General features: G+C 35.4%; 1 long non-coding RNA gene across 1 annotated transcript; it reads left to right on the top strand.

Moving 5' to 3' along the window:
- The first annotated feature begins 7,996 nt into the window (after window positions 1–7,996).
- Window positions 7,997–9,311, top strand: LOC147282903 (uncharacterized). Its single transcript, XR_015122985.1, has 3 exons — window positions 7,997–8,348; window positions 8,821–9,030; window positions 9,125–9,311. It is a non-coding gene; the product is annotated as an uncharacterized LOC147282903 (long non-coding RNA).
- Window positions 9,312–11,127: the final 1,816 nt, after the last annotated feature.

Below are 11,127 nucleotides of genomic sequence, written 5' to 3'. Positions count from 1 at the left end.
TTTTATATCATTACATTGCAATAACACTTTTTATATTCCTAATAAAAATTTTTAATACTTAATCTAAATACATAAATTCTATAATCCAAATATTTTATATATGCTTGTGTTTTTAATGTTTATATGGTTGATTAGGGCTTATTAGCCACATTCCTCACCTTTTGCAAGCAGTTACACTCAACTATTAATGAAGTCTTGCAATGCACTTACACTTTCCACACTTAATTGTCAATGCACTTTTGCAATGCAATTACATATATGTATCATAATCATACTAAAAATATATATATGTATGCTATAATTTTGTCTTTTACTATGATTTCATATTTTTATTATTGCATAACAACTACTTGAAAGCAGTTGTTGGGGTAGTCTAATTAGAAGGAGATGCATCTAAGTTCGATCCCCCTCTCCCTAATAAAAAAAAAATATAGTACTTGAAAAATGTGAAAGTGTTTAATTTAACGAGGTGCGGTATTATGAAGTTGCTTGGTTGACTGCACAATATAAGAGAATAGTCAAATTGAAAATATAAAACCCAAGTTGAGAAAAGCTAAAATGGATATATGTTTATATATATATATATATATATATATCTACACAAATTCTCTTTACAGGAAAGAATAGACATGGGTAGTTCTATGACATTTTGTCATTTTTAGGCAATTTTTTACAGGGATCAACATGTTAGGGGTATTAGCGTTCTATATTTTAGGGAATAACCGTGGAATGAGAACTTCAAATCATGAAAAAACCAAGAAATATATAAATATATCTATATATATACATAGTCCTTCTCTAGGGCAAACACTCGCATTTTTTTTTCATGGATTCGTGTTGAGTGCTTGGCAATGTCTTTTTCTTCTTCTTTCGAGAGCTCGGCCTAAAATTCTGAAGTTAAAACCTAACATGTAGTCTCCACAAATCTGTTCTAGGTATGGGGTGAACCCGTCGCGGATGTACCCTTCAACTGGATGGAGGAGGCAGCACCCAGTGTTGGAAGAAGCGCTCGGTTGTTTTAAAAAAAGTCACTATTGAGTGCTCGATACCATTACCGAATGCTTGGAGAAGAAAATCTGGAAAAAAAAAAAAAAAAGGAGACGTGTCCGCCCTAGAGAAAACTGTATAGATATACATATATACATGTCCCTCTATTGAGGGATCCCTTAAATAATTTTATTTAAGATATCTCTCATATAGCCCACTCCATATAGTGTTTCAACCATCTTAACCATCTATTTTTTAGTTCTATATTCAAATATCATCCTTACAAAAAATTAGACAAATCGAAAACCACTAAACTATCAAACTTTGATCAAATAAATATAAGAACAAAATAATTTTGATAAACACTTAAAATGGTGATCATTTAATCAACGATCAAATAGTTTCCAATTGATCTAATTTTTTATAAGGACGATCCTTCAATAGAGACCAAAAAAATAAACGGTTTTGATTATCAAAATACAATGTGGAGTGGACCCCACAAGAAATCTCTTAAATAAGATTATTTGAAGGATCTCTTAATGAAAGGGGACTGTATATATATATACATGGAACTTCAAGTGTGAGATCTCACTTTAGTGTTAAATGTGGGATGAGGCGGATGGGCTCACTCCATGTAGTTTTTCAACAATCCAAACTGTCTATTTTTTAGGCCTCTATTCATAGATTATTCTTGCAAAAAATTAACCAAATCAGAAATCGTTTGCCTATCTAACTTTGATCAAACAAACAGACGGTCTTATCGAAAATATTTGGTTTGTCTAATTGTTTGATCAAAGTTAGATATGCAAATGATTTGTGATTTGACTAATTTTTTGCAATGATAATCTATAAATAGAGGCATAAAAAATAGACGTTTGGATTGTTGAAAAACTACATTGAGTGAGCCCATCCGCCCCATCTCACATTTAACACTAAATGTGAGATCCCACACCTGAATGGGCCTATATACATATGGAAATTTTTAACATCATTTCAATTTTATCCGACGGACTGTATTTGTTTGCACAATTTAGATGACCAAATAATTACCAATTCTGCTGATTTTTTTACAGGTATGACCCTTGAAGAGAGACTGAAAATATGAACGGTTTCGATTATGGAATTACCCTGCCAGGTGGTACCCAAAGCAAATGTTCTTACTTTTCTTAAAGTAAGGACATCCTTACTTGAACGGGACTAATATGTATATATAATATGGATCGGCATGATGGTGCTTACGCTTGCGTCAACCATCAGCCACATCAGGTGGCATAAGATTTGAATTTTGTGTCCTCTGTTTCCGTCAATTGCCTAGCATTGGCTATTTATGTAACGACCCGACCCAAATTTAATTGGAAATTTAAAGATTTTGGGCTAATTTTTAATTGGGCTTGACCCAAAGTTGACTTTTAAAATAAATGGGTTTTCGATTTTGACTTTGGGTCCGTTGGATAGGTTTCGAGCCCACGAGTTCATAGACACGTAGCACGCATCATTTCGAGTTACGGTTTGAATTTTACAGACGAACAAAGTTTGGGGGGGCAATTTAGACTTTTGGGTTCTAGAGGTTTCTAGAAAGACCCAAAAGTTTATTTTAAATTTATCTCTCTCTCTCTCTCTCTCTCTCTCTCTCTCGGGACGCACAGCCCCCCCTCCCCCGACTTCGTTCTCTCCCTCTCCGTCTCTCTCCTCGATTTCTCGGCCATCCGACGGCGGATTGCGGCGAGACCGGCGGCGTTGGCTTCGTCTCTCTCTCCTCTTCCTCCCGGTGGCAGCCTCCAGCATAGAAACTCGGCGACGACGGCGTGCGACCACGAGCAGACCCGACTGCCACTGGTGGCGACTTAACTGTTCCGGCAAATTCGAGGCCGTCGACCACCTGGGTTTTCTTCCCCAGGCTCCGGCGAGTTAAGCGGTGTCACCCCCTTGCTCCGGTGACTGCTCACGGCGGCGAATCGACGACACAAAAGCCGGCGGCTTCCGCCGTCGATTACGGCGTTTCCGGTGAGATTTGGCCATCGACCCAGTTACGAAAATTGACCCTCTAGGTACGGGCTATCTTTCCCCTAAGGTGTGTTTATCCAATTTTGAGAAATTGAAAATTTGATTTTAGGGTGTTTGTTATATTTCGAATTTTCTTGAAATTGGACTTGAATTTGAATTGTTTTGTGCAATTGAAGGTTCTATTATGCAATTAGGATTATTTGGACTTGAATTTGGGTATTCCTGGTTATGTGCCGCTGCTGCCACCGTCGGCTCCGCCACTCGTGGCAGCGGGTTGGATGGTTTTTTTTGTATATTTCCACTTCCCTAGGGTCCTAGTAGCTTAATTCTAGGTTCGGGACTATTTGGGGTTATTCTTGTGTGTTGTTTATGGCCGGGCAGCCACCGTGTGTGGTGGTTGGCCGCTCGTTTCGGTTGTTTAACAATTAGTTGAAGAATCTATTGTATATTGTTGGTTGTCTGGTCTTAACAGGTACACAGGCTCGGGAAATCTCATTCTCGATGCCGTTAGGCTGCCGGATTTGGTATCCGAGCAATGGCACCGTGAAGGGTATTTCGGTCTTTTACATAGTTAAATTGTGAGTGAAACTTATCAGACTTTTAATGTAGAGTATCGTTAATAAATTGTCGGTTTGTGTGATTTGATGCTTTATGTTAGAGGAAGCTAAATATAGGATTTAGACCATGAAAAGGAATTGACGAAGATTGAGACTAAAGGATTAAGTGGGCATTATAGAGATGCCATGACGATAATTGCTGAACTAGAGAAGGAAACGTTTATTGTTGAGGTATATGAGTGAGGATTAAGCAATTATTATACAATAGATTGTGAGTAGGGATGACAAACAAGCAAGGGGTCGTGAGTAGGAATCAATTTCGGAAAGGTTTCGGTCTAGTCCAGAGTAGGCAGCGAGTGAACTCTTACTTTTGAAATGTGTTGCATGCCTTATAAATAAATGCCCTCTTGATTTATCTAAGTATGGTTTGAGTTGAAAGATCTTGGGAATTGACCGTTTATATATGAGTTATGATTTTCAAAGTATGCTTTTTCTTGGTCAAATTAATGTTTCTATCTTAAATTCTTGTCAAAGGATTTATTTGTACTCAATGGAGGTTTTCATTTTAAGTTTTAATTTATATAATGATTGTTATTTGAGAATTGATACTTTAATTTGATTTTACAAGTTGTGAGAGATAAACCTTACAAACATGGCAATTTTGTTGATTCCAAGGACTTGCTCAAACTTGAGTCGATCGTGAAATGTGTGAGAAATTTAAGATCTATTTTCAGCATAAAGATTATTTGAGTGGTTTTGAGACAATTTAGTGTGGATGATTTTTAAATGCCGTATAAGTACCCAGCTTCGATATGGTTACAGATAGGTCTTTGGGACCCATCACGGCACACACATAGGCTTTGGGCCGTGTGCCGGGATGCCTCGCCCTTTGGGGGTAGTCTACGTGCACGTACGGCACTTTGGCTTGTTGTACGACGGCGATTCGACGGTACACGGGCCATTATAAGTCCACTTGTATGACGGCGATTCGACGGTACAAGGGACACCCTAAATCCACTCGCATGACGGCGTTGCGACGGTGTGGGTGGAAGGGTAATCTATGTGCACGTATGACACTTTGGCTTATTGTACGACGGCGATTCGACAGTACAAGGGCCACCATAAGTCCACTCGCATGACGGCGTTGCGACGGTGCGGGTGGAGGGTTATGTAGAAGGTCCACTTGGTGCGACGGTCTTGTACGGTACCAATGTGGAGCCTGTCAATTGGGTGCTTATATGGCCAACGTTTTTTTAAATAAAAACTATAATAGATAAAAAATATTTTAGTTACTTTCTATTAGTTTAAGATTCAAAAGGAGGGATTTTAGCTAGAAAGTTTATAAGATATAGCATTTCTATTACTTCCCATTATTTTCTATGATTAAAAGAAATCTCAAGTTGAAATTGTTTTATAGAAACTTTTTGATGGAATTATGTTCATGATGTAAGGTTTTTATTAAGTTGTAAAAGAGTTCAATACAAAAATGTTTTCAATTGATATTCATTTTCAGTTCAAATTGGATATATATTCAGCCTGTGTAGTTTTTATAAGTGGGTTTCAAAGGAAAAGTTTAGAGTTATTTTGCCCACTCACTGGGATTATTTCCTCACGTTTGATTTTTAACATTTTTCCCCCAGGTATTAGAAATCGTTGAGGTTGGGTCGTACCACGTCGAGGCAGCAAGATTCTTCAGTTGCAGTTCGACAGTATCCTTCAGCCTAATGGGTTCTTCCTTTAGTTAGTGTAATTGAGGTGTAAAGTTGAAATAGTATGCTCTGATAACCCCGAGTTGGGTGAATAACGTATTTGGTTTGTGGTAGAGGTGGCTGAAACACATAGAAGTGCTTTCTAATAGGTTTTGAAATTTTTGGGTTAGTCCATTTTCAGGGGAGGTTTTGCCGAATTTTCGGTAGGATTTTCCTTGAATTTGGATTCCCGCAGGACCTCTCCGGATTTCAGGGTGGAATCCGGGGGCGGTCCTGTCAATTTAATAGGGCCTGGTCTTTCAAAATTTTATGGTTTCTAGTTTTCCAATAGAATAAAAACAAATTTTCTCACCACCTTAACTAGGTGGTGAGCATCACCACCACATTATGCATTTGACACATATCGTATGTACTAACTATAGTTCACTATGGTTAGCTATTTAAAATTAGGCTCAATTACAAAATGCACCATCAACTATAGGGGGTATTTCAAATTGGTCCATTAACTATAAAACATTTCAAATACATCCACCAACTATCAAAAACCTACAAATTAGCACTTTTGTTGAAATTTCCATCCAAAAAACTGTTAAGTGCCACATGGACAATGCTGACGTGGCATACTGGTATGGGTATTTTCGGGTAAAGGTGGACATTATTTTATTCAATAAAAAAAATTAAGGAATGTGGCTACATTGAGTTTCAAACTGCTGACCACCAAGTTAAAACTCAAGCACTCCTCCACCTGAACTAACTTCACTTCTTGTTCATTTAGTGACATATAATATATTTTTAAGGTTTTATCTACTTTACTCCAGCAAATATAAGTATTTTTGTACCTAACTCACTAGCTTTTTAGTTTCACGCTTTCCCAGCCACCATCTTTCTCCCAATGCTCTCACAGTTTCTGCATCCTCTTTTTTTTTTTTTTTTTTTTTTCATCTATAGTGTATCCTTTTTTTTTTTTTTTTGCCAATCATCTAGACTTATATTTGGCCAATCATTTATAAATTGACAAGAGTTAGGTAGAAAATTACTTATATTTGTTAGAATAAAGTAAGTGAAACCTTATAAATAGATTATATGTCACTAAATGAATAAGAAGTGAAGTTAGTTCAGGTGGAGGAGTGCTTGAGTTTCAACTTGGTGGTCAGTAGTTTGAAACTCAATGTAGCCACATTCCTTAATTAATTTTTTTATTGAATAAGATAATGTCCACCTTTACTCAAAAATATATACCCCTACCAGTATGCCATGTCAACAACAAATGCCACGTCAGCATTGTCCATGTGGCACTTAGAAGTGCTAATTTGTAGGTTTTTGATAGTTGGTGGATGTTTTTGAAATGTTTTATAGTTAATGGATTAATTTGAAATATTCCCTATAGTTGGTAGGTGCATTTTGTAATTGAGTCTTAAAATTATGTAATTAGTTCCTAAATATACAAATCTTATATCCAAATAATTAACATTAAAAAACTAAACAATTGAAGACAAAAAAATCGAAAAAAACCCATCCATCAACCCCACCTCCAACTTAATTTGGAGGCCCCCATCCATTCTTGTTCCTTTTTTATTTTGGTTGCTTCTCCCTCCAATGTTGACAACTCTCTCTCAACATTGGTCGGTCACCACTCACTAGTCATCACTTACACTTACCCATGTTCTCTCTTTTTCTCTTTCTCCCTCGCTCTTTTTCTCACAATCTCATCTTTGTCATGCTGCAAGTGGAACACATTACAAAAATTTGAAATAATACAACAACAAGAGCAAATGGAAAATCCGGTCCATTTCCTTAGATCCAAATGATGAAATGATTTATATATATAGGGGTGCATGTAAGGATGTCATTACTTTAAGAAAAGTAAGAACATCATCTTTGGACCTACCATTCAATAATCGGAACCATTCATATTCTAGACTATCACTCGAATATCACCTTTATAAAAAAGCAGCTAAATCGAAAACTGTAGCTAGTTTATTAGAACCAACATCATTTCAATTTTATCCGATGAACTGTATTTGTTTGTATTGTTTAGATGACCAAACAATTACTAATTTAGCTGATACTTTACAAGAATGACCCTTGAGGAAGGACTTAAAACATAAACGGTTTTGATTGTGGAATTGCACTGTCGGGTGGGGTACCCATAAAGGCTTAAAGTAAGAACATCCTTACTTGAATGAGACTGTATATATATAACCCAAAAGATTTATGTGAAGAAACCACAAACATAAATTTCTTCAGTCCTTTCGGATTAAAGGAGAAATGGTAAAAGAGAGAGGGGGGAGTGGTTACCAGTCGGCGTTAGGGGAGGAGCAGACATAAAGATGGGAAGGGAAGGGGGTAGAGTTCCTGTAGATCTGGGCTTTTTTATATTTAACTTATTGTTTTTTTTTTTACTTAAGATTATAATGAATTTTTTTGACAAAGTATAGAAGATGAAACGACTATTGATGAGAGAAAAATTGGGAGAAAAGTTTTATTTTAGTTTTAGAGTACGTAGGTTTCTCTCTCATTATAATGATATTTAGAAATATTAATTTTAAATACTTAACCAGGTTTAATTATAAATACTACACATGACACATGACAAGCCCACACTATGGTGGTGATACTCATTTCCTTAAAGATTGCCTATTGTTTTTTAAAAACTACCCAATAGACTAGATATGGAAAAATAGCCCATTGTTTTATAGAATACCACCCTTCTAGACCATATATGGGTAGGTAGTCCATTGGTTTTTAGAAAACCACTCTTCTATAACCCTTCATATCATCTTTAAATAAGAGCTGAAGACTGAGAACTGGTATCATGTGCCCAAATCTGCCAGCCATCTTCTTCTCTTAAGGGAATAGAATTATAGGTGGCTTTCATAGATCTAGATCTATAGAGAAAATGGTGAATGTTTTTGATCTTCTTCTCTTAAGCAAATAGAATTATAGGTGGCTTTCATAGATCTAGATCTATAGAGAAAATGGTGAATGTTTCTGCTGAAGTATCTCAATGTCAAGATGATGAAGAGAAAAATGATGCTACTGGAGAGCCTGACAACAGGTTCAAACTAATCGGTTCAATGATTTACCAGAGGTATATATTTATTTCAATAACCATTAAAATCTTCTTGATTTTATAAAACTGTGTAGTCAGTTAGGTTTTCGTTGTCATAGTAATTAATTCACTAAGACTTGTTTGATGTTTTAACTGATGTGTGTGTACCCTTATGCTCTCCTATATACAATTTTATGGGTGAAATACTCATGAGATCCAATCCCACTCCTTTTTTGGGTGTTTTGGGATTTGTTTATATTCCTGATGCTCTTCCAATAGTACTGAATTGTCTTAATTCACCCGCTGCATCTTTGCTTGATTTAGATCTGGAAAATCAGTATGTCCTTTTTTTTTTTTCTTTTTTGGTGCTTGTGCATGTTGTTATAACCATTCCCTGGTGTATGTCTGCTTGCAAAGCTCTAGGACTGAACATATTGCAATTTTCTCATGTTTTCAGTCTATAATTTATTTTTATCTATTATTTTAACTTTTTTTTATTTAATTATGCAAGTTTCAATGGCCATGATGAATAAAGAAAGGGTCACGAGGGAGAGTGGACCTGGCATGCATACGCAATTGAAGTGCATCAGAGACTTGCCTGGTAGCCTTGGGAGTATTTCACAGCATATAATGTCATTTGGGAGATCTGGATGTGGATCTGAATCAACGGGCAGTATTTCACTTACAAGCTGTTTGTTTTTGCTTCAAAAATTCTTGAATGGTAATTAATTTATTATAGCTAGCTCCTTTTTTGAAGTTGCTCCCTTCATTGTCTTGAATAATATGCCAATTAATGTTTCTTGTTCCTGCAACAGATCAGTTCAACAAAATTAGCTTCTAAAAGACCTAGCACCACAGCCATTACTACCTGCAGCTAGCATTCCAAATTAAGCCTCCAAAATTGGCTTAATGATCAGTTGATTCTTGACTTCTAATCTATGTTTATCTGTCTATCTTCATGTCCTTTGTTTAATTTTCCCCAATATACCTGCAGTTGCTCTCTTTATTGTCTCGGAGAATATGCCAATTAGAGTTTCTTGTTCATTAGTTTCATGCAGCAAGTCCTGTCAGCAAACCAGTTAAAATATTGCCACAAGGATCCCCCAGCCCTCATAATCCCCAACCCATCAGGCCAGGCTGACATCTTCTGAATGGCACTGTTTGGGATTTGTTTTCTCAATTCATTCATGTATATATCAGTAATGATCACTCGCTCACCTAACAACCTAGCAACGAATTTCAATGATTGGAACTGTTAATGTTTTAGAGTATTATTCAAAGATTACCCTTACAAAAATTAGCCAAATCGAAAACAGTTTAGCCAAGAATCAATATCATTTACCCTTTATTTGACGAACTTTATTTGTCTGCACAGTTTGGACTTTATTTGCCTCCATCTATCTCCCCGGCCTCTTACAGATTCAATGATATATTTTCTCTGTTTCCATGGATGGAAGATCTTGTTAAACCATTTACATTGTAAAAAACATTTCCTTACATCAATATTATAGATACTGTCAAATTTCTTTCTTTTTTTTTTTTTTTGCTTTCCTAAAATGGCTTTGTTTCAAACTATTTATAATAGTTTAGTTGAATTATATATCGGGTTGTGATGGAGTTGTTCCCAATTTTCTGACTCGACTCATTTTATCTTCATATTTAAAAGAAACTAAGAAGTTAAGTAGTTATATGAGAATTTGGATATGAATATCACATTCAGCTAGCAATAGCTTTCATAAACATTGAGCTCTAGATCTTTGATATGCATTTTATGTTTTGATAGATAGATTTTTTTGTCTTTGCTTAAATCTCGAAGGCAACTCTATTGATGGGGAAAACTGAAGTACAATGAAAAGATATAGAATTAATGATCATACATATAAAGAAACCAAAAATAAGTGTTACAACTATAAGAAGCATGAAAGACCAGTTCTCGCGTATGCTACACAGTTAGTGACAAGGAAATGGGCTTGAATCCCACCATTCCTAGGACGAGTGAAACGTACACCATGAAGTTAGTCTGTAAATACATTAGTATGAGTACTAACTACTGAAGATATGAGAACTCACGAACTTTAAAGGAGAACTAATTTAATTGCAGCAAGGTCTAGTCAAACACCATGACAATAATATTTGGACAACAAGAGATGTCAAAAAAAAAATGTCTATGGAAATTTGTTGAGCTGCAGGAGCAACAATAGAAGGGGAAACATCAATGGAACATTAAAACCAATGAAGGGATTTGTTATGCAAAGTATAATCAATCCAATATGTGAAGAATATTAATTATTTATCTTAATCAATTTTATTAATACGTACATGCATGGCCATGCACGTAGTTACATTTGTGCGTACATGGCCATGCACGCTCATGCAGTACGTTTATTCTTGCATATTTGTAGATCAAGTAAATTAAATGATTAATTTATAATTAAATTTAGTGATAAATATTTTTTTTATTAAAGCTTGAAGACATTGTACTGATGAGCAAAAATGAAGTACAATGAAAAGAAATTAATGAATATAAGCTTCCATAACATAAGCAAAAAACTCAAGTACATTTTACTTACCACCTGCCATTACCACTTTATACGGCACATATTAGTTACTACCACGCTACTCCTATGTACGGTTATATATTAGGGCTAATTACAAATAAATCAATAAAATTTTTCACAATTACATTTTAATTAATGCATTTTTTCATAATTTCATTTTAGTCATTATTGACAAAAATGAAAAGAGCTAAATTACAATAAATTAATAAACATACATTACTATTCATATTTAGATTTGTATTAAGTTTATGTTTGACTGC

Source organism: Dryas octopetala, chromosome 6, assembly GCF_963921425.1.
Source record: "Dryas octopetala chromosome 6, drDryOcto1.1, whole genome shotgun sequence".
NCBI classification, from domain to species: Eukaryota; Viridiplantae; Streptophyta; class Magnoliopsida; order Rosales; family Rosaceae; genus Dryas; species Dryas octopetala.
The sequence above is the reverse complement of the archived record's forward strand: the minus strand, read 5'-3'. Positions and strand labels throughout refer to the sequence as shown.